General features: G+C 40.8%; 1 protein-coding gene across 2 annotated transcripts in view; it reads left to right on the top strand.

The window, feature by feature from the left end:
* Window positions 1-20,573, top strand: part of TAF3 (TATA-box binding protein associated factor 3) — a 158,764-nt gene that overhangs the window by 124,465 nt on the left and 13,726 nt on the right. The gene's annotated exons all lie outside the window — the stretch shown is intronic.

Raw genomic sequence — 20,573 nt, 5'->3', positions numbered from 1 at the left:
ACTCTGTCCTTCTCGACCTTTGAGGAGGGACTCAGAATTGCTTCCAAAAAGGCAACAATTCAATGCCAAACATGATATAAAACACATAATAAATACATCCATATACATTAAAATAGTTAAGGCATTGCACCCAAAGTGCCGATCAGCATGGGGACCAACTTTACTGGCTTGTGCCAGAGTCTTTGCAGTTCTATCATTAAATCCTCATATCATGTAAGCTTTTTTAGTTGCTTCTTGTAAATTCTGCTATTTCCTGGGAATTTTCAACATCGATGATCCATACTTGGTTCCCCCCCCCCACAATTGTGAGGTTATTATTATTATTATTATTATTATTATTATTAAAACTGTGCTGTATAGCTCCCTTCCTCCTCTGCCCTTTCTGTAGCCCTTCTCTTCTGCTCTTCTTGCATCTTGCATCTGGGAGTCAGCTGAGTAGTAGCCTCCTATAAACAGATTTAATTTATTTATTTTCTCCACCATATCTTTGATAGCTTAGTTCTGTCCTTTGAAACATTCCATTTCTTAAGATGACTATGAAACACCCTTCTCAGGAGTCAGGCAAATGGTGACTTAGGATAAAGGCCACCTCTGCAGTGATCTCCTATTCCTACAACTTGAAGAACTTGAAGATCTTTTTGACAAAGCTTTACTTCAAATGATTGAACAGTAATCTTTATCTTGATTAGCATTTGATGGCCTGGCAGTTTTTTGGTGTGTCTTGTTAGTGCCAGGCCATCAAATGCTAATCATGGTGGTCAGTTGAAACATTCACGCGTAGCTCCAACAGACAAGAGTTCTTTGTCCCACCCTGGTCATTCCACAGATATATAAACCCATTTTCTTAGTTCTAACAGACCTCACTACCTCTGAGGATGCTTGCCATAGATGCAGGCAAAATGTCAGGAGAGAATGCCTCTAGAACATGGCCATATAGCCCCAAAAAACCTACAACAACCCAGTGATTCCAGCCATGAAAGCCTTCGACAATACATTATTTATTTTACCTGAGTGAACACCTTTCTAGAAATCTCTAGGTCCTCCTGCACAACTGTATAGTCAATCTTGGCAATAGAATTGCACTAAAGGACCTAGAGATTCAGAGAGACAACATTTTCATCAAATCCATGAATAATGGAAACTGTAAAGGTCAAACCCAGGTATGTTGAGGATCAGTTGGATGAACTAAATTTTGCATTGTGCCTTCTTAGAAGAGGCATTCATATTTTTCACACTAATGAGTGCTTCTCCTAAGATGGTTCTTGTTGCTAACTGAAACCATTTTCTTTAGGCTTGCTGCTCAATTCACAAGTGGTCAAATGGCTATAACATTTTTAATGATTCCTAAGCAAACTCTTGGGGACAGAACAGCCTCATGCAAATATCTTCTACCTTTTTGCAAAATCAATTTCCTTTGTAATGGTTTAGATGTGGGTGCTCAGATCAGTGAAGATTCCAGTATAGCTCTTCTAAATAGTGACAACATGGTCTAGAGAAAGTGTTAATTTTCAAGTGATTTTTTCCCCCACAAGTGCCTTGACTGCATAGTAAAACCAAGTGGAAAATAGATTATAATCAGAGCATTTCTATCTTTGCAGTAAACAATTACAGCACCACTTGCATAAATGCCACATTAGGAGAAATTTACTGGATTCCATTCTAATACAATTAGAGCTAATTTTGTTCTTTAAATGAATAAAAGGTCAACCCGTAAATCTATTTTATCTCAAGCACCGGCCTCCATAAATTGTTTTATTTAATTTGTTGTGGAAGATCTTATCCTTAATGGACCCAGGACATTGGATTGCTGGCTTTTTAAGAAATTTCTGGCTGCTTTTCTGTATGATATGAATGAGCTGCCGGTTCATGTGTGAGTGTCCTCTGGTGTTATCAAGTCAGGAAGGCACTAATTCAGTATCTGTAGAGAAGTATTTCAGATTGGTTATCTAGAAAAGACTGGCCTGAAGTTGCTGAGCTTTCATTGCCAGCAGATTTTCGAACACATACCCTTTATTGTTGTCACATAGTAGCCTATTCAAACTATGGACTGGTTAACTTTTTTAGTAGACATATTATATTTCCTGTAGAGCAGTGGTTCACAACCTGTGGCTCCCCAGGTTTTGGCCTACAACTCCCAGAAATCCCAGCCAGATTACCAGCAGTTAGGATTTCTGGAAGTTGAAGGCCAAAACATCTGGGGACCCACAGGTTGAGAACCACTGCTATAAAGAAAAGGTAGTATTGACAGTGGAAATTCAATGAGAGTCATACTCAGTGTGGTTGTAAAAAAGCTCTTCCATTGGCCTTCCCTAGGATGGAGAGGACATAGAGTGTGGTCACGATTGGATCGCCAATTGAGATGGCTTACAAAATGACTTCTGGTCATTGGAATCCTTGCATGGAATGTAGATTTTTCCCCAAGAGTCCTTCAACAAGTATATGTATGTTTTATACTAGTGATGCCTTAGCACAGTGGTTCCCAACCTTTGGTCCTCCAGACATTTTGCGCTTCAGCTTCCACCTTTGCTAACAGCTGTTAAACCGACTGGGATTTCTGGGAGTTGAAGGCCAAAACACCTGAAGGACCAAAGGCTAGAAATTATGGCCTTAGCAGTTAAGCCATAACTAATTTACTGAGTATGTGCACATTTCCTTAAGGTGTCATTACCCCTATGGATTCTTACTTTAACACAAGATGGAGGAAATACAGCCAACTTGGCTGCATTCTCAAAAATAAGTTTTTGAAAAAAGAATGTATTGGAATGTTGTGAGTTTTTCGGGCTGTATGGCGATGTTCCAGAAGCTTTCTTTCCTGATGTTTCCTTCAAATCTATGGCAGGCATCCTCAGAGGTTGTGAGCATGCCAGCTATAGATGCGGGTGCAAAGTCAGGAGAGAATTCTTCTGGAAGATGGCCATACAGCCCGGAAGACTCACAGCAACCCAGTGATTCCAGCCATGAAAGTCTTCGACAACACAAAGAATGTATTGCTTAGCATTGTAGGATATCCGGGAATACAATTCTACCACGTTTCCTTCCCTCAGATATTTTATTGAAATCTCTTTTTTTTAGTATCAGAAATGAGTTCTGCTCACTTCCTGTTTTCTGGGGGAAAGGCTACTAAATCGTTTAAGGGAATGTTTTAAGGAAACTATAATTTTTTTTTAAAGTTGGAACATTGGGGTTGAATCTCGATCTAGACCCTGAACATTCCTGCTTTGATGTTCCCACTTGTTTTGCTTCCATGCTTCCATGGATTCTAGTTTATCTCACATAAACACACCTCCACCCTGCATAGAACACAGTTCACTTAAAATAATTCTTTGTCCTGACATGGTAGTGCAGTATTCAAAGTGTTTCACAAAGAGGGCCTCCTATGGAGTTTTGAAGACATAAATTGCTTAAGATCACATTGTCTGAGGAATGGATTCAAATTAGTGCTTAAGACCCTTTGGCCCACCAATAAGAGCTGTGAAATGAATTGAAAAGAAAAGTTGGAAAATGGGTGCCAAAATACCTTAAAATTCCTAATGTCCAACCCCTTAATTGTAGGTAATTATGTTACTTGTAATTCAGTATTTTCAAGTTCTGCAAAATATTACTTAGGGGATCCCTTGTAGTCTAAGGATGATGGTCCTCCAAGTGTACTGTCTTGGCGGTGGATACAGTAGGGCTCCCCAGCCACCTTTGTATCCCCCGCCAAGACAGTACACTTGGAGGACCATCCACATGTTCTCTCGCAGTGAGGACATCAGTTTCCAGGTGGAAGGCGGTCCTTGTGCTGGTACGGCTGTGCCAGGAGATTTGATTCTTTTTCTTGCACTGTTAGTTTGCATGAATCTATTCAAGCTATGCTTTTTTGCAGTTGGGTAGCTTTCCCCAGGTTGCAATCATAGGGCCAACAACATATCAATCATCGTGAGAGCCTTTACACCCGCCCCTTTCCCCAGGTTTGGAGGGAAAAGGGGACTTTTAGTTCAGTCTCACAGCTTGGAGCCTAACAGACAGGACATGTGGGCTTCTCTCTCCAACCTGCAAAAAGGCTTCATTTCTCACAGCTTTGCTGGGGAAAAAAGAAATACAGCCAGCTTTGCTGGGAATTACAGACAGCTTTGCTAGGCAAAAGGAATGGTTCCACAACCTTTGTGGAAAATCTAAAGGACACCAGCTTGGCAGATCTATAGAAAACCTTATCTGGTAAGGGACACTCGAGCTATCCATAAAGCAGATTGGAGCCAGGAGAAGGGGCCTCACGCCAGTAAGGTAAAGGAAGATTGCCCAAGGAGTGGTCAGAAAGTTTCCCCAAGAAAGAAAGGAACAGTTTATCAAGCAGACTTCACAACCTCTGAGGATGCTTGCCATAGATGCAGGCGAAACGTCAGGAGAAATGCCTCTAGAACATGGCTCTATAGCCCGAAAAAACCCACAAGAACCTAGTGATTCCAGCCATGAAAGCCTTCGACAATATATCAAGCAGTTGCCTGTACCTTGTTGGCAGATCGAGAAACTACTAGTTTTTCAACATTATAAAGTATTTAATTCATTAGTTTGAAGATTTAAGCCCTAATAAAGAACTTTGTTGAACTTACTTTGAGCCTCTACAGAACTTTGTGTTGGGAAACCTAAGGGACCCTTTAGCTGAGGCACCCCAGCGTCCCGTTGGGCATACAGAAAGCGCGTCCTGTAAACAGACACTATCATAGGCCCAGCGCACAACAGCACAGTCCCGGTCAAGGTTTGCTTAACGGTCAAGAAAGCACGCCTGCAAAATATACCATAAATATGGGCCAGGACTAATTCTTCTGCTCTCTCTTTCTCTCTGATTCACTTTATGAGTTTACTGAAATAGCAGACGCCAGAGTAACACTACCTGAGTGTGAAGTGGCCCTAAGTTGCCTTGAGACTAGGATTTTCAAAGCTGGGAAGTACAAAAGACAGCTTTCTGATAGTCACAAAAGAATCACGTTGGAAATTATTGGACACATCAATCTGGAGCCTCCTCGTGCGTTGCCTCTTTATTTAAAATAGCGTCTGTCTTGTGGAGAGCTTAAAATAAAAATGCTTTGTTAATTAAATGCGGAGTGTGCTGTGTTCAGACATCACAGAAGACTCAAGTTTTATTTCAGTGGTTCTTCTATATTCAGAAACTTCTCTGACAGCGTTTCTTACCTCTAGGCTTTTGGTGGGACAGTTTTCCTCCTCTGCAAGGCAAAATAAATGAGTCATTGTTAGGGTTCTTTTGAACTCACTGTGCCATTTAGCGACAAGTTATTCAGACTTTGGTAATTTAGATTACTGGCTTCATAGTGTTTGCCCACAATAGCCAAATAATGGGGCTCATTAAGCTCCCTGTGTAGGCCTATCCAAACTGTGTTTGCTTCTAACCTTGGCTCTCTATGTGTGGCTCAGGAGGGAAGGGTTGGCTCTCTATTGACTTGTCAGGCAGCGGGATTGCATTACAGGCCAAAGACACTCACGACCCATTCCATTTAGTCCCCTGTTTTGTGGTGGGGAAACAGGTAAAGGGATCCTGCTGGAAAGCCCCTCCTCCTGCACGTTTTTATGAATCGGACCAGTGTTTGCCACAGTTAGGGCCCCGTGACCAAGTCTTCCCCAAGCTGTAATGCAAGCAGGAGGGAGCTATTGTGGGGCGCAGCTGTGGGCGGTGTTGGTTACCTTGCGAGACACTGCCCATTCAGTGGAAAGCTCCGGAGGAGAACTTGACTGTGGCATGAAAAAGGGAGACAGGGAACAAGTGATACTTGGGAGAGAAAAATGGAGACAGTTTAAGACCCAGCTGGGGCGGAGGAAAGACAATACAGGCTTGGCCGTGAGTGTCTTCGACTGTTCGTACACCTAATGGGTAGCCCAATTATAGCACAAAGGCCCGCTCAGCCATGAATGGCTAAGTGCTAACGGTGGGATAACAGAACTGAAATGTTACTGTGCCCATTTCCAACCGTTCCTTTGAATTCAGGAAGGAGAATAGACAGGTTTAGAGAAATATTGATGGAATTTTTGTTTAGACTGGTCTTTCTTCCTCTGGGGAGAAAGAGCCTTAAGTTGATAGATGGATAGGTTCCAGGATTTAGAATTTGGTCTGGATTTAATTCATTAAAACCTTGATGGCTTTGTGGTTTCTTTAATACATATTATCCTGTCCAGAGACTCTAGGGTTGGGTGGGCTTAACCTCGTCACTCTCCCTTATTTATACATAGCAAATAAAAAAGCGCATTGAGTAATTGTCAGTGCATTGAGTCGGTGTCACGTCAGACTTAGAAAGGCTGGCAGCTTCTACATCTTTCCTCACTTGGACATTTTTTCGCTTTCTGAAAATTACCAAGTGACACGAATAGAATAAACCAGAGCACTGGTTTATTCTATTCCCTTTTTTTTTACCTGACCTTGTTGTCTGGACTTTCAAGTACAAAATGGGACTACCTTCTCTGCTTTGTAGTTGCCTGGCAAGAGAATATTTAAAAACAAAGTCTGCCCTATCTCTTTGGCACATTGGAGATTCCAATAAACACCTCTTGGTTGTAGTTAAGAACTAGTCTGTCCACATGGTGCCTAAAGTGGATATTTCTTATTGACTTCAAAATCATTTAGAAAACATTCTGGCACCTTTGATTCCTTAAACCAGTGGTTCCCAACCTTTTTTTGACCAGGAACCACTTGATTAGGTGCCCCCTTGACTAGGGACCACTTTGACCACTGGCCACTCTCCAACATTAGTACCAAAAGGGTTACGAATCGGTTTTTGGTCAACTCTAGGTTCGGTTTGGTTATTTGGGGTGCTGATTCAGAAAATTGCATTACACAGACCCTATCAGCCCTAGTTTCTGAGATAGAACATATGCCATTTAGTAGTTGCCATCTGCTCACCCACAGAAAACCATATTTAATAATCTAGAGCTGATGTGATAATAGTAAATTTTCATGGCTACTCAGCCTCTCCCCTCTCGACATCCCCATTGCCTTGGCATTATAAGAGGGTTTTACGAGACCAGTTGCTCTTGTTGCTGTGTGGATTCTTGACAATGGCATAGCAATGGTGAAACTGCGAGCCGTATTTTTGTTCACACTTACCACTGGTGGTCCACAGACCACAGGTTGGGAACCACTGCCTTAAATTTAAGGAAGTACTTTCTATAAGGCATACTCATTCCTTAGAACAAAAAAAATGTTCCATTCAGATAGTGGGGATGATATTCCATTTGGGACAGGCCTATAATGAATGCCCTAATTGTGGCATTAAATGGCATCCAGTAAAAAAAGCAAAAATCTCACACAACCAACTTAACTGATGTTCAACTGACATTCTTTTAACTCCCTCCATAAACTTGATAGTAGTCCGCAAGCTACTGGTGACTTGTCACTGGAGAGTTTCCAGAAGAGAAAGAATTTATTGTAGACCACCAACATAATTATGGTACTGCTCCCTGGCACATGGGTGATGTGGAATTTCTAGCCCTTAATATCAGATAGCTTTAAAAGCACTGCCATAAATAACGTACCATATCTCAGTGGGGACAGATAACTGCACTTTGTCCTTTGGTTCTCTGAATATAGTATCTCATGCATCATGAACTAAGATTTTAAACAAACGTAAACACTTGCAAAACAATAACATAGATATGTTTTCTTTCCCATCATCAGATGACAGATTTGTTCCCTTCCCCTTATCCCTTCAGAAAAGTGCTTAACTGAAATAATATATTTTTATAATATGCACACAGAATACAAGATAGGGTTTTAAAATCTGTAGCAATGAACTAAGAAGTGGTAGTACCGCATGTACTAAAATATGGAAAAAATCATGTTCAGGAGGAAAAGGAAGTCACCTGTTCAAAATATCCTCTGCAGAACTGTGAAGAGTTGACATAAATAGAAGCTGATGTAATAGTACACAACAGCATCAACAATACACAAACACATCATAAATCCTGCCTCCAAAGTTATATTTTTCACATGGCATTTGACTTAACCCTTCTCCCCTTCTTCCCAAACACTATGGTTTAACCATATCTTCTCACATTGATCAGCCTCCTACTTCTGTCTTATCTCATCCCTGGCAACACTGTCCCCAGCTCCTTGGGGGAACAGTGGGATAAAAATGTAGTAATAGTAGTAGTCTTGTCGAAGGCTTTCATGGCTGGAATCACTGGGTTGTTGTGAGTTTTCAGGGCTGTATGGCCATGTTCTATAAGCATTCTCTCCTGACATTTCACCTGCATCTGTGGCAGGCATCCTCAGAAGTTGTGGGATCTTCCGTGTGTCTTGGAACAGTTTATCCCTGTAGAGATGTTCAATGTAACATCAAAGGCTTTCAAGGCCGGAATCACTGGGTTGTTGTGACTTTTTTGGGCTGTATGGCCATGTTCTGGAAGTATTCTCTCCTGACATTTCACCTACATCTGTGGCAGGCATCCTCAGAGGTTGTGGAAACCTCACAACCTCTGCCATAGATGCAAGTGAAATGTCAGGAGAGAATGCTTCTGAAACATGGTCTTACAGCCCAGAAAACTCATAACAACCCAATAGTAGTATTTATTTGTACTCTACTTTTTAAGGGATTTGAGACCCAATGTAGATCATAGCTTTAAATTATATAATTAAAAAGTAGTAGCAGTAGCAGTAGTAGTAGCAGTAGTAGTAGAAGATGATCATATCCTGCTTTATGAGAAGGAGTTTACTGTTTTTTTGCTTGTGTAACTGTATTGCTTCATGTGTGTAGAAGAAGTAATAACAGAAATCAGCCTGCAGGCTTCAGCGTGAGGAATCACAAATTGGGTTATAACCCAATCCAGAGAAAGTTATTTACTATTCAGTCCTGTTGCAACCTATACCCCCACAATTGTTGTTGTTCAACAGGACGCTAACGTAATAGCCTGTCTCAAGATTGTGGCCTCTGTATTTTGTCTTAAGACTGACACAGTTAGAAATTTCCTCCGGCAGATGTCTGTCCTGTGCAAATCTATACCTTTGGCTTTGTGAGTGGGATGACTAGGCTGTCTTTTTTTCAAGCCAGTGTGGCAATAAATTATGTTTTTGTTGATAAACATGTCATTTTCCACAAGGGTTAAGTAATCAGCCTCCCAGTTTTCTCCTAAAGGCGCTCTAGCATTTAAGCATGAGAACATGTCCCAGCGTTGATTCAGGTCCTCTTCCCTCCTTTTTTAATTACAGAAGCCACTGCACCAATTATTCCTCAAGGTCCTATTACGTGCGGAGCTGAATCAAAATTATTTTCATTTTGCTGTTGGGCCACACTCAAGCAAGCAGTGACTCCCAAAATGATTCTTCCATAAAGAGGTTTGAGTCCTTGGGAAGAAAAGGCCAATTACTGGATGCAAGATGCTTTGATTTTGCTCTGTGTTGCACAAGAGCGTTGGAGGTGCATGTGTGATGTGTGTGCATCTTAATTTTCAAAAAGGAGAGGAGTTTGGACAAGTTGAAACACGTATCTCCCTGGGCAGGGTTCCATGCACAAACCAGGAGCAAAACAAGAACGCATCCATGGCAAGACCATAGAGCTGAAGGTGGGCTTTCTCCATTATCAGTACTCTACATGGTAGCATAGAAACTATCTCCTATGACAGTCTCCTTAAATAAAATTATGTTTCTTTAATCTCTTACTGTTATAAACCCAAGAGGTCTTTAGAACACTATAAAACATACTTGATGGAGCTACCCAAATTGATAAGAAATCATTCATTCATGTTTAAGAGTGTTAACATGTCTAGGAAACCGAATTGGGCAAAGTTCTTTAAATATCAGCACATAACTAAGTAGATCTGTTTGGGGGGAAAAGCACCACAATCTCCCTAGTTATCACATGTTTAATTTGTAGAGCTCTGTTGAGTTTGCATGAAAATTTACTTTTTGTTTATTTTTTGAAGGTCACATTATAATTGGTTTTTTTTTTTTACCTTGTTTGGAATATGGCTATTTGCATATGTGGCTAGTCAACTGCTTTGAGTCTCCTTTGGGAGAGATTATTTATTAATTTATTGATTTATTATATTTATATCCCACCTTTCTCGACCCCGAAAGGGACTCAAGGCGACTTACAACAGAGGCAATAATTCAGTGCCCTAAAACAATTCAACAATAAATAAACATTCAGTTAAAAATCTAAACAAGATTAAAAGCAATTAAAATATAAACATTACCACTCTCTGCTATAAATATCACATAATCCACAATGAAGGTCGGACCATTCAAGTGATTGTTATAAATCTCGATAAAATAGTGAAGAGTAGAGACATCACACTGGCAACGAAAGTCCACATATTTAAAGCAATAGTATTCCCCATAGTAATCTATGAATGCAAAAGCTGGACCATAAGAAAGGCTGAGCGAAGGAAGATACAAGCTTTTGAACTGTTGGAGGAAAATTCTGAGAGTACATTGGACCACAAGAAGATCCAGCGAATCCATACTCCAGGAAATAATGCCCAAGTGCTCACTGGAGGGAAGGATATTAGAGGCAAACATGAAGTACTTTGACCACATAATCAGAAGACAGGATACCTTGGAGAAGATAATGCTGCTGGGGAAAATGAAAGGAAAAAGGAAGAGGGGCCAACCAAGGGCAAAATGGATAGAGGTTATCCTTGAAGTGACTGGCATGACCTTGAAGGATCTGGGGGTGGCCACAGCCCATAGGAAGTTCTGGCATGGGCTGGTCCATGAGGTTATGAAGAGTTGGAAGCGACTGAACGAATAAACATCAACATGTGTGGTGGTCAGCCACTTTGAGTCTCCTTCAGGAGAGATAAAGCAGGGTTTTAATAATAGTCATAACAACAACAACAATGAGACCTGTGCAATTACCAGGAGAAAGGCTGTTGTCCAGTTCAACCCTATTTTCCTTTTCATTGTTCATTCATGTTGTTTTTTTCCAGCAAGGATCTAGAACTCTTCTGCCTCATCTGATTCAATACTGCAATTTTGTGAGCCCATTCATTTGTATTTTGAGTTGTAGGGTTTTGCTTAAAACTACATGTTGGTGCAAAACTTATGTTGGTTCATTACATCTTTTGGCTGCAGGTACTATTAAAGATAAATCCATGTGATATAGAGAAGCTGTGCCATTTTCTTGGTCTTGGTTGTACTTAGAGTTTAAAACGTGACTTCTGCCATGTATTGTAAGGTCTACAAAATACCAGGATGGCAACTTCAAGTTTCATGGCCGGAATCACTGGATTGTTGTAGGTTTTTGGGCTATATGGCCATGTTCTAGAAGCACTCTTTCCTGATGTTTCGCCTGCATCTATGGATGCCTGCCATAGATGCAGGTGAAACGTCAGGAGAGAATGCTTCTAGAAAATGGTCATATAGCCTGAAAAAGCTATAACAACCCAACTTCTGGTTTATGACTAAATTTAATGCTACCAAGTGACTGAAATATGAAAGGACAGTATCCATAAAGGTCAGATATTAGAATCTATTATGTATTATAATTATTGGCACACTCAAACAGTTATTTCCTTCCCCCAGAGGCTTTCTGCATGATAAAAACTTATTTGATTCCTTACACAAGATTCCCACAAGTTCTTTTCCCAGTTGCAATACCAATTATATTTTCCTATGTAAAAAACTGGACCATAGGGAAGGCTGAGCGAAGGAAGATAGATGCTTTTGAACTGTGGTGCTGGAGGAAAGTTCTGAGAGTGCCTTGGACAGCGAGAAGATCCAACCAGTCCAGACTTCAAGAAATAAAGCCTGACTGCTCATTGGAGGGAAGGATACTAGAGGCAAAGATGAAGTTCTTTGGCCACATCATGAGAAGAAAGTAAAGATTAGAGAAGACAATTATGCTGGGGAAAATGGAAGGAAAAAGGAAGAGGGGCCGAGCAAGGGCAAGATGGATGGATGGCATCCTTGAAGTGACTGGATTGACCTTGAAGGAGCTGGGGGTGGTGACGGCCAACAGGGAGCTCTGGCGTGGACTGGTCCATGAAGTCATGAAGAGTTGGAAACGACTGAACGAATGAACAACAACATGTAAAAAAATGCTTGCCAAGTTCTCAAAAGGTACAGAAAGGAAAGGAAGCACCGAGAACTACGTGCAGTAAATAATCAAGGAAAAAAATTCAGAGGAGCTGAGAGTTTTTCTGAAATTTTACACCTTCCAAAAGTTATTTCAAAAGAAAGCTCAACATGCAGCAGAGATTCACACATTTGCAAGACGTTTGGTGCCTTTCAGAGACATAAAACTCACATATAATCAAGTGTACATTTTAAGAATTGGTTGGTTAAAAATACAGACAGCTAAAAATATGCATAGGCATTCTTTAGTCAACAGGGGGAAATTATACAAACACATACTTTGAGGAGAATGCATATAGAATATAGAAAATGCATACGAAGAAGTGTGCATATTACCATGTGGGAATTTAAAACAAAATATCTCAGTCGTCTATCAAGGCTGAGCTTTTCTCATCCCTAGCATTAAGCGACAAGCAAATGCATGTTTTCTGTTGAAAGAGTCTCACTGGTACAATATTCAAGAACCACTACTTTACAAGACTGTAGAGGTGTGTGTTGGAGATGTAGTTATATATTAAATTGAATCCAGATTTAGGTAATCTTTTAGGGCATAATCTGTGGTTGTTGATTACTGGGTGAGGTGTCATGTGAAAGTACAGAACACAGAGATGTATAAAAACAGAGTGGTTTAGCACTTTATCCCCATGATCAGATAAGCTCAGTAATAAGACAAAGACAAATGCACGCTTCTGCAGTCACTGAAAGCTCTGTAGCTGTTGACTTGTCAGCCCCAAACATCCATCGACAAAAAGGAGACTTCATAGCTGAGATGTGGGGGTGGTTGGGAAGCTTCTTAACTGCTCTGCAAGCTATGGACAGATAAGATTGTATGCCATTGGTGCTAAGGAAAGCAACAAGAAAGGGAGAAGGGGAGAAATATCCATGTCTTGGCCAACGGTAAAGGATTGGTCGTTATCCGTGTAAGCATTCTCCACCATCTTTTCACAAACATACATGCACAGAATTGAGTAGGGCTTTAAAACAATAGAAGAGGACACAATAATTCAAGTATTAGTAAATTTGCCACAATCCTGTTTACAGAAATGAGATGTTCAGATTACAGATCTTGTATATTTTTCAGTGCCAAAAACAGCCTTAGGTCTGGGTTGTTGTAGGTTTTATCGGGCTATATGGTCATGTTCTAGAGGCATTCTCTCCTGAGGTTTCGCCTGCATCTATGGCAAGTATCCTCAGAGGTAGTAGCAAGCATCCTCACTACCTCTGAGGATGCTTGAGCATCTATGGCAAGCATCCTCACTACCTCTGAGGATGCTTGCCATAGATGCAGGCGAAACGTCAGGAGAGAATGCCTCTAGAACATTGCCATATAGCCTGAAAAAAACCTACAACAACCCAGTGATTCCGGCCATGAAAGCCTTCGACAATAGACTCTGATCAGCAATGGCTTGCACTTACTCCGTCGACCTGGGAAGCAAAACTAACTTTTTATAAAAGCTGCTTCCTCTTTAATGTCTGCAATGTGTCATTCCCTCCCCCACCCCCATGTATTTTAATCAGTCATGATGCTTTTGCCTGTGAGGCTGAGATTGAAATCAAATGAATTGCTTCCAAAGATAGGAAATCATTTCACATCTCTTGAGTCCTGCTGTGCTTCAAATGCAACATGTTCCAGCTTGCATCACTGTGAGCCAATTACAGCCCAAGCAGTCGACTTACCTACCTGTGGCACTCTGATGACTGGTAGAACCCGCTCTGCCCTTGCAGAATGGGAACGTGTGGTTTGAGGACCTGCAGTCTGTTGAAGTGAATGAGAGCCCCCAAGTCTACATCGGATGATTTGAAACAGAGCTATCTTCAGCTACTTTAAGGTGGAAAGATGGGATTACTATTTGATGTGTTGTAATTCTTTTGCACCAATTCCAACTTTTGCCATGGAGAATAGATATTCCCTTTGCAGAGAATAGAAGAGTTGTTTTTTAAGTGGAGACTAGAATTACAAAAACAAAATTAAACAAAAAAATCATCATGATCTGACGGGGATTATGCAATTTGTAGTCCCATAAGTAACTAAAAATGAGCAGAGATGATAGTAAAGGGAAAGGGAAAGATTCCCCCTTGACATTAAGTTCAGTCATGTCCAACTCTGGGGGTCATCTCAATTTCTAAGCCAAAGAACTGGCGTTGTCCATAGGCAACTCCAAGGTTATGTGGCTGGCATGACTATATGGAGTGCCATTACCTTCCTGCCAAAGTGGTACCTATTGATTTACTTACATTTCCATGTTTTCAAACTGCTAGGTTGGCAGAAGCTGAAGGTAACAGCAGGAGCTCACCCCATTCCCAGCAACCTTTCAGTCAGCAGGTTCAACAGCTCAGCGGTTTAACCCACTGCCCCACCGGGAGCTCCATAGTTAGTGGTGATGGTGATAATATTCATCATTATCATCATATACTTTATTTCTTACCCGCCTCTCCCAAAGCTCAAGATGGGATACAGCATAGATTAAGATACAACATAAACCATCTAAAACACTTAGATAAAAACACCTAAAGATTAGATTAAAACACAAACACATAGCATAACATCTCGTGAGTTTAGACAGATAGACCCAGTAGTTTTGATGTACCCATTAGAACTCCCCATGTGTTGAGTTCAAGCACTTTCACTTTGTATTATTGGAGACTAGCAGTGTTACCATCAGACTGCAATTCTTATCATCCCTTTCCAGCACGTTGGCTCAGGCTGATAGGAGTTGGAATCCAGCAACATCTGTAGGGCCACAAGTTGGCCATCTTTTGTAGACTTCTATTAGGCTGGGTAACAACGGAAAAATTTGTTTCTAAAATCGATTCGTTTTTTGGGGTTTTTTGCGTTTCGATATTTAAAAGAATTCCGAAATTTCCCTTAAAAAAAAGTTCGATATTTACGAAATTTCGTAAATGGTAAAAAAAATTACAAAACAATAACGAAACAATAACGAATCGATTCGTTAATGGCGGCCGCGATCGCGCAATACGCTAAAAAAACTTCTGAAGCTTCCCTCTCCCTCTGTTGTTGACTGTTGGTGTGATATTATAATTTTTTTTCACTAATTAAACAAAAAACAACTATAAAACTTGCCCCAGACATGCGGAAATAATAACGAAACGACCTCAAACCAATAACGAAGCGAATACATAACGAAATACGAAGCATTTATGAAACGAATTGAAAAATTCGTTTCATTTTCAAGTTGCTCCAGAATGGTTCGTTATCGCTTCGTTAACAAAAAAAATAACGAATTTTTAACGAATTACGAATTAACGAAATGAAACCGCCCAGCCCTAACTTCTATATAAGAGAGAGTTGACTGGCATTGCAGGATTAGAACTTGTATGGCACATGTTCCAAAGGCCAACTTGCAGACATCATGGTTCCTGGAACAGGACCAGGTGTTCACCCAAGACTTCTACCATCCTCTCATCTTTTGGGAGGGGAGTAGTGTAATGTGGTACCTTTTTAACTTTGGGTTGATGTGGTTGCTTGAAGACTCATCACATCAAGGCTGCAAGGCATTTCTCACACACTCCTTCATTCTGGGGTGGCAGTTCTTGTTGGGAAGAAAAATAAGATCCCATAATTTATTTTTTATCTTTTAATGAAGTATATTATTGTGGTTAAAAAACATTGCCAAGCAAGCAACCTCTAGAGAAGCACAATCTGTGATCTCACTGCTTTGAGCAGATTCTGTGTGGGCTTGAGTGAATGTGTGTATATTTTTTTTTAAAGTTACCACTATCTGTACATTGAGGGATTCCCATGGTCACTCCTACTGGTTCACTAGGTTCAACTGCATTTTGGGAAGGGAAACTTCTGGGTTATTGTTTTTATCCATCAATGTTGTACACAAGGAACTTAGCCCAACATTCTGCTTTCCGAGGGCCTTGTCTTTTTTAAAATGCCGAGTTACTAATTTCATATCCAATTATTTTTCTAGCTTGCAAAAACATTAACATCAGTAAAATCAACAAAGGATCTTCTGACTCCCCAAGGGCTAAAAAGCTTTATTTAGCACAAGTCTTTGACTGCAACCACAATGAAAATCTTTGCCAAATTAAACTTGATAGTCTTTAAGGTATCACAAGACTCTTGTTCTTTTTGCTGGAACAATCTAACGTCCCCTTGTATATGCAAGCATAAATCCCAAGTAGAGTAGTTAAGTCAGTTTTAAGAGTGGCCAATTATGGCTTTCAGCTTAGAGAATGGATCTGAGCAAGCCACATTATTATGGCTCCTCTTTAGCTTGCCAGACAAGGGGCCATCAGGTATTAGGAGATTTCCAAATTTGGGAGACTTTTGTTCATTTAGATCAGGACTTCAGCTTCCATCATTTTCAGCAGTTGACCAAGTTGGCTTGGACTTGTGGGTGCTGAAGTCTGAAATAATAGGACGACCAAAGATTGGAAACCATTGACTTTGAGTACAGTCAAGAATCTGACCCTCTGCCTTGGGCTGGTTTTCCCTCATTAAATTAACTGTAAATAAATTGGTTTCCAAAATTGAAGTACACGAAGATGGGTAGGGAGGGATTATGGAAGGCTCAACACAAACATATGAATACCTTATGCTGAATCAACCAATTGGTCAGCCTAGTTCAATACTGGTTACACTGACTGGCAGCTGGTCTCCAGGATTTCAAGTGAAAGATGCCAGGGATTGAAACCAGGACTATTCAGTTATGAGCTCTTTCATTGAGCTATTGCCCTTCCCACCTTATTCTTGTAGCGTGAAATGTTGTGTTCAGATTATATCGGAATTAGTTCAAGGACCTTAGCTGGACCTTAGGAAGGCTGAGCGAAGGAAGATAGATGCTTTTGAACTGTGGTGTTGGAGGAAAGTTCTGAGAGTGCCTTGGACTGCGAGAGGATCCAACCAGTCCATCCTCCAGGAAATAAAGCCCGACTGCTCACTGGAGGGAAGGATACTAGAGACAAAGTTGAAGTACTTTGGCCACATCATGAGGAGACAGCAAAGCCTAGAGAAGACAGTTATGCTGGGGAAAGTAGAAGGTAAAAGGAAGAGGGGCCAGCCAAGGGCAAGATGGATGGATGGCATCCTTGAAGTGACTGGACTGACCTTGAAGGAGCTGGGGGTGGTGATGGCCGACAGGGAGCTCTGGCGTGGGCTGGTCCATGAGGTCACGAAGAGTCCGAGACGACTGAACGAATGAACAACAAAAGTTCAAGGAAGGGGCAGTTATACTTCCTGTCACTTTCCTACACATAAGAAGCAGATGATCCAAAATGTCTACAAAAGATACTTCAGATTATGCCTGCATAAACCCAATATTTCCAAAGGCATCCCATCCTTGCAAATATTGACCTTCTGTCACAACATGGCAGCCATTTTTGCAGAGATGATCTTGATGGTTGTTTTTCCACCACCATGCTCCCAATTCCTCTCTATTTGATTGTTGATTCTTTGCCATCATTGCTGTTCTTTGTGGTGAAAGTGATATGGAAATCCAGTTGCAAAAAATGCCAACATGCATTGGATGGTGCAGACTACAGTCAAACTTGATTGGTGTGATTTACTTGAAAATTCTAGTAGATCCCAAGCCAAATATTTGAGTGGCTGTATTTCTCTGGTTTTCATTCTGCAACAGTGGGTGGGCACAGATGTGATATCTCTCTGTGGTGAATACGAAACTGATGTACACCATTGTTTTCTGATCAGCAGTGATATCTACATTTGCGGGCACAGCTTTTTTCTCAGTCTTGTTCCTTGAGATCCTTTTAGGCGAGAGTAATGTAGCCCTCCAGATGTTGCTAGACTGCAGCCCACTGCTATGACTCCAGTTAGGTGCAGACCAACAGCATCTAGAAAGCTGTATACCTGCCCCCGTTTTAGCCAGGGATACTCTTTGACCCTGATACCTCCATGTATACTTCTCATGTGCACTCTTCTACTAACAAATGGTCTCTTCTTAGAAGGGTCAAATCAAATCAAATCATTTATTTCGGTCATTGACCAGCACAGGAAATAGAAGTCACATTTTCATACAAAATTGGTTTGTTTGGTACAATATATATATATATATATATATATATATATATACACACACACACACACATACATACATACATACATACATACATATCACTACTGAAGCACAATATGGGTGAGGGAGCGGAAGGGAAACAAGGTAAAACATACAATGCACAGATCCATCACCAAATTGTAGATTCAGGGAAGAAGATTACTGGACACACAGTTAACTTTTGGGACTAGTCATTCCCTGACGGATTTTGTATGCTGTAGGGTCATATATTGGTTGAATCAACCAATTAGGCCTGTAATAGGGAAGTCAGTAGTCATGGAGAAGCAGGCATTTCTGCTACAGCTTGCCCTACTCACTTGATCTTATGCAATTCTTTACACTTTTATTTCCTCATCACTGCCTCCCTATAGCTGCTAATATTTCTCTGTGTGCACCTATGTTAATGAATTGACCTGAGTTCATTCCATGCAAGACTGAAGAAACATTTATTATTTGACTATGATTAATCTTCTGCATGTTGCTGCCAGATAGATTGACAGAGGCACCCACCCTGCTGCAAGATTGCCCCATCCGTCTCAATGGCGTAAGGCAAAACCATCTCTGGTGTCTAGTATTCCTCTGCTTCATTATCTGAAGGGAGTGGTGGCCGGTCTGAAGTGTGTGTTCTGGTGTATTTAGATTTTAGATATGATACCAGAGATAAACAGGCCAAGCTTGTTATCATACATATGTTTTAAAGGAACACTTCAAACAAAGTCAATCAGTCACTTCCCCTTATTAGTAAAATGGGGAGCTGAAGGTGTAAGTGCAGAGGACTGAAAAAGAGACTCAAGAAGATCACAGGATGGGTTCTGGATATGAGAAGTAGGAATCAAGTCTCCAGGAAGAATTCCAACCCTTATCCCTTGATTTTGCAAACCAACTTGGCCATAAAGCACAAATCTCCCGTGTGTGCTGCTGCGTTGCAATTCTGCAACCAAAAATAGGAAGGTCCATTTTCCTTGCCAGCTTGCTTGGCCTTTTGATAGGCTGTAGGGAAGGAGTTATTCAGCTGCATGCTTTGTTTCATACTTGGGGGCAAAGATTCACGAGGAAAGGGGTGCATGCGTCCCCTAATGTGAACATCCTAACAATCCCCTCTTCCTCTGCAGTCTACTCTTTTCTACCTAGACAAAGTCCTCAACTATAAGAATGAAGGGTCTGAGGATGGGTGGCAGTTGGCCTCAGACAATCTCCCCCACACTATTTGTGAAATAGTTTCACAGAAAGCCCCTTTGACTTGATGGTATAGAGAGGAACCACAATCAAGTACAGCAGTCTTCTTGATTTTGCATTGTTATTAGGGAAAGGTAAACTCAAATGCAACCAGGATATAGTTTCATTTAAAGCAACAAATTACAGCCATATTCAGGTAAGTGTCTGAATATGCATCTGAGTGTGACTAGTCTATGAAATCTGTGTTGTATATCCCACAGGGGTGGATTGTGAACACAAAAAGCTTCACAGTTGTACTTGATTGGGAAAAGATTGAATATACTTAAGCCATTGTGACATTTTATGGTTCCCCTTCAGATCAATTTTACTTTTGTTGATTTGAGGCCAGAGAGTGTCTCACTGACACTGTGTTTTTCTCTCTCTTCTACCATATTTCCTCATTCACTTAACTAAACTATGCCAGCTTTCACTGGCAAAGGCAAGCTAATATTGGTGGCATGGTATTCTGGCACAGCAGCCATTCTTTGAAATATCTGCATTTGCATCTCCTTCCTCTCTATCGTCTCTCCCAAATCTTTCTTAGCATAAATGGCAGCTAATTTATTAATCTGCCTGCATAATTTTTTTCAGCTTTCACTCTCCACATAGACATATCATGGCAGCTGATACTGAAGTATTTATTACACTTGTACTTGGATATCTCAGTCATCGAATGATTGGGTGACCTTACACCAGGGCTAGACCATTATTCCTATGTAGTTCAGCTTTGTGGGAATCAGTATGGAAGCCCACAAGTTCCTAAATCCTGCCTTCCAGCAGTGCTAAATTAAATTCAATCATTATTTTGTTTTCAGTTAAGTGAAGTTAGCATTCTGTTGAGGATTTGAGAAGATGGCATGCCACAGCTGAGGAGGCAATGTTGAAAAAGGCCCAGTCCAGCCTGTTTTTTTAGAGCCATGTTTTGTAGAAAGTGCAATTGGATATCTACCTTGATAGCAGTGTAACTTGAATTATTTGCTGAATGGAGATCTACAGACTGAAGCTTTTAGGCCCACTGCAGAGGAGAATAGTTGTACTGTACTGCCGAGGGCAATCTTTTCAGCAGGAGCTACTTGTGGCATTAGAGGATTCCTCATCCCCTTTTAATGAAAATAGTTCATCTATGTTGGTAGGCATTGTTCTGTTTACTTCTTACCAAAACAAGAGGGGTGCATTGAATCCCTGCTATTTTCGGCTCATACTGAAAATCTAATGTTATATGATTTTATGATGCATGCTGCTATTTCTTTTTACTCTTT

The sequence above is a fragment of the Anolis sagrei genome, chromosome 5, assembly GCF_037176765.1.
Source record: "Anolis sagrei isolate rAnoSag1 chromosome 5, rAnoSag1.mat, whole genome shotgun sequence".
Classification (NCBI taxonomy): domain Eukaryota; kingdom Metazoa; phylum Chordata; class Lepidosauria; order Squamata; family Dactyloidae; genus Anolis; species Anolis sagrei.
The sequence above is the reverse complement of the archived record's forward strand: the minus strand, read 5'-3'. Positions and strand labels throughout refer to the sequence as shown.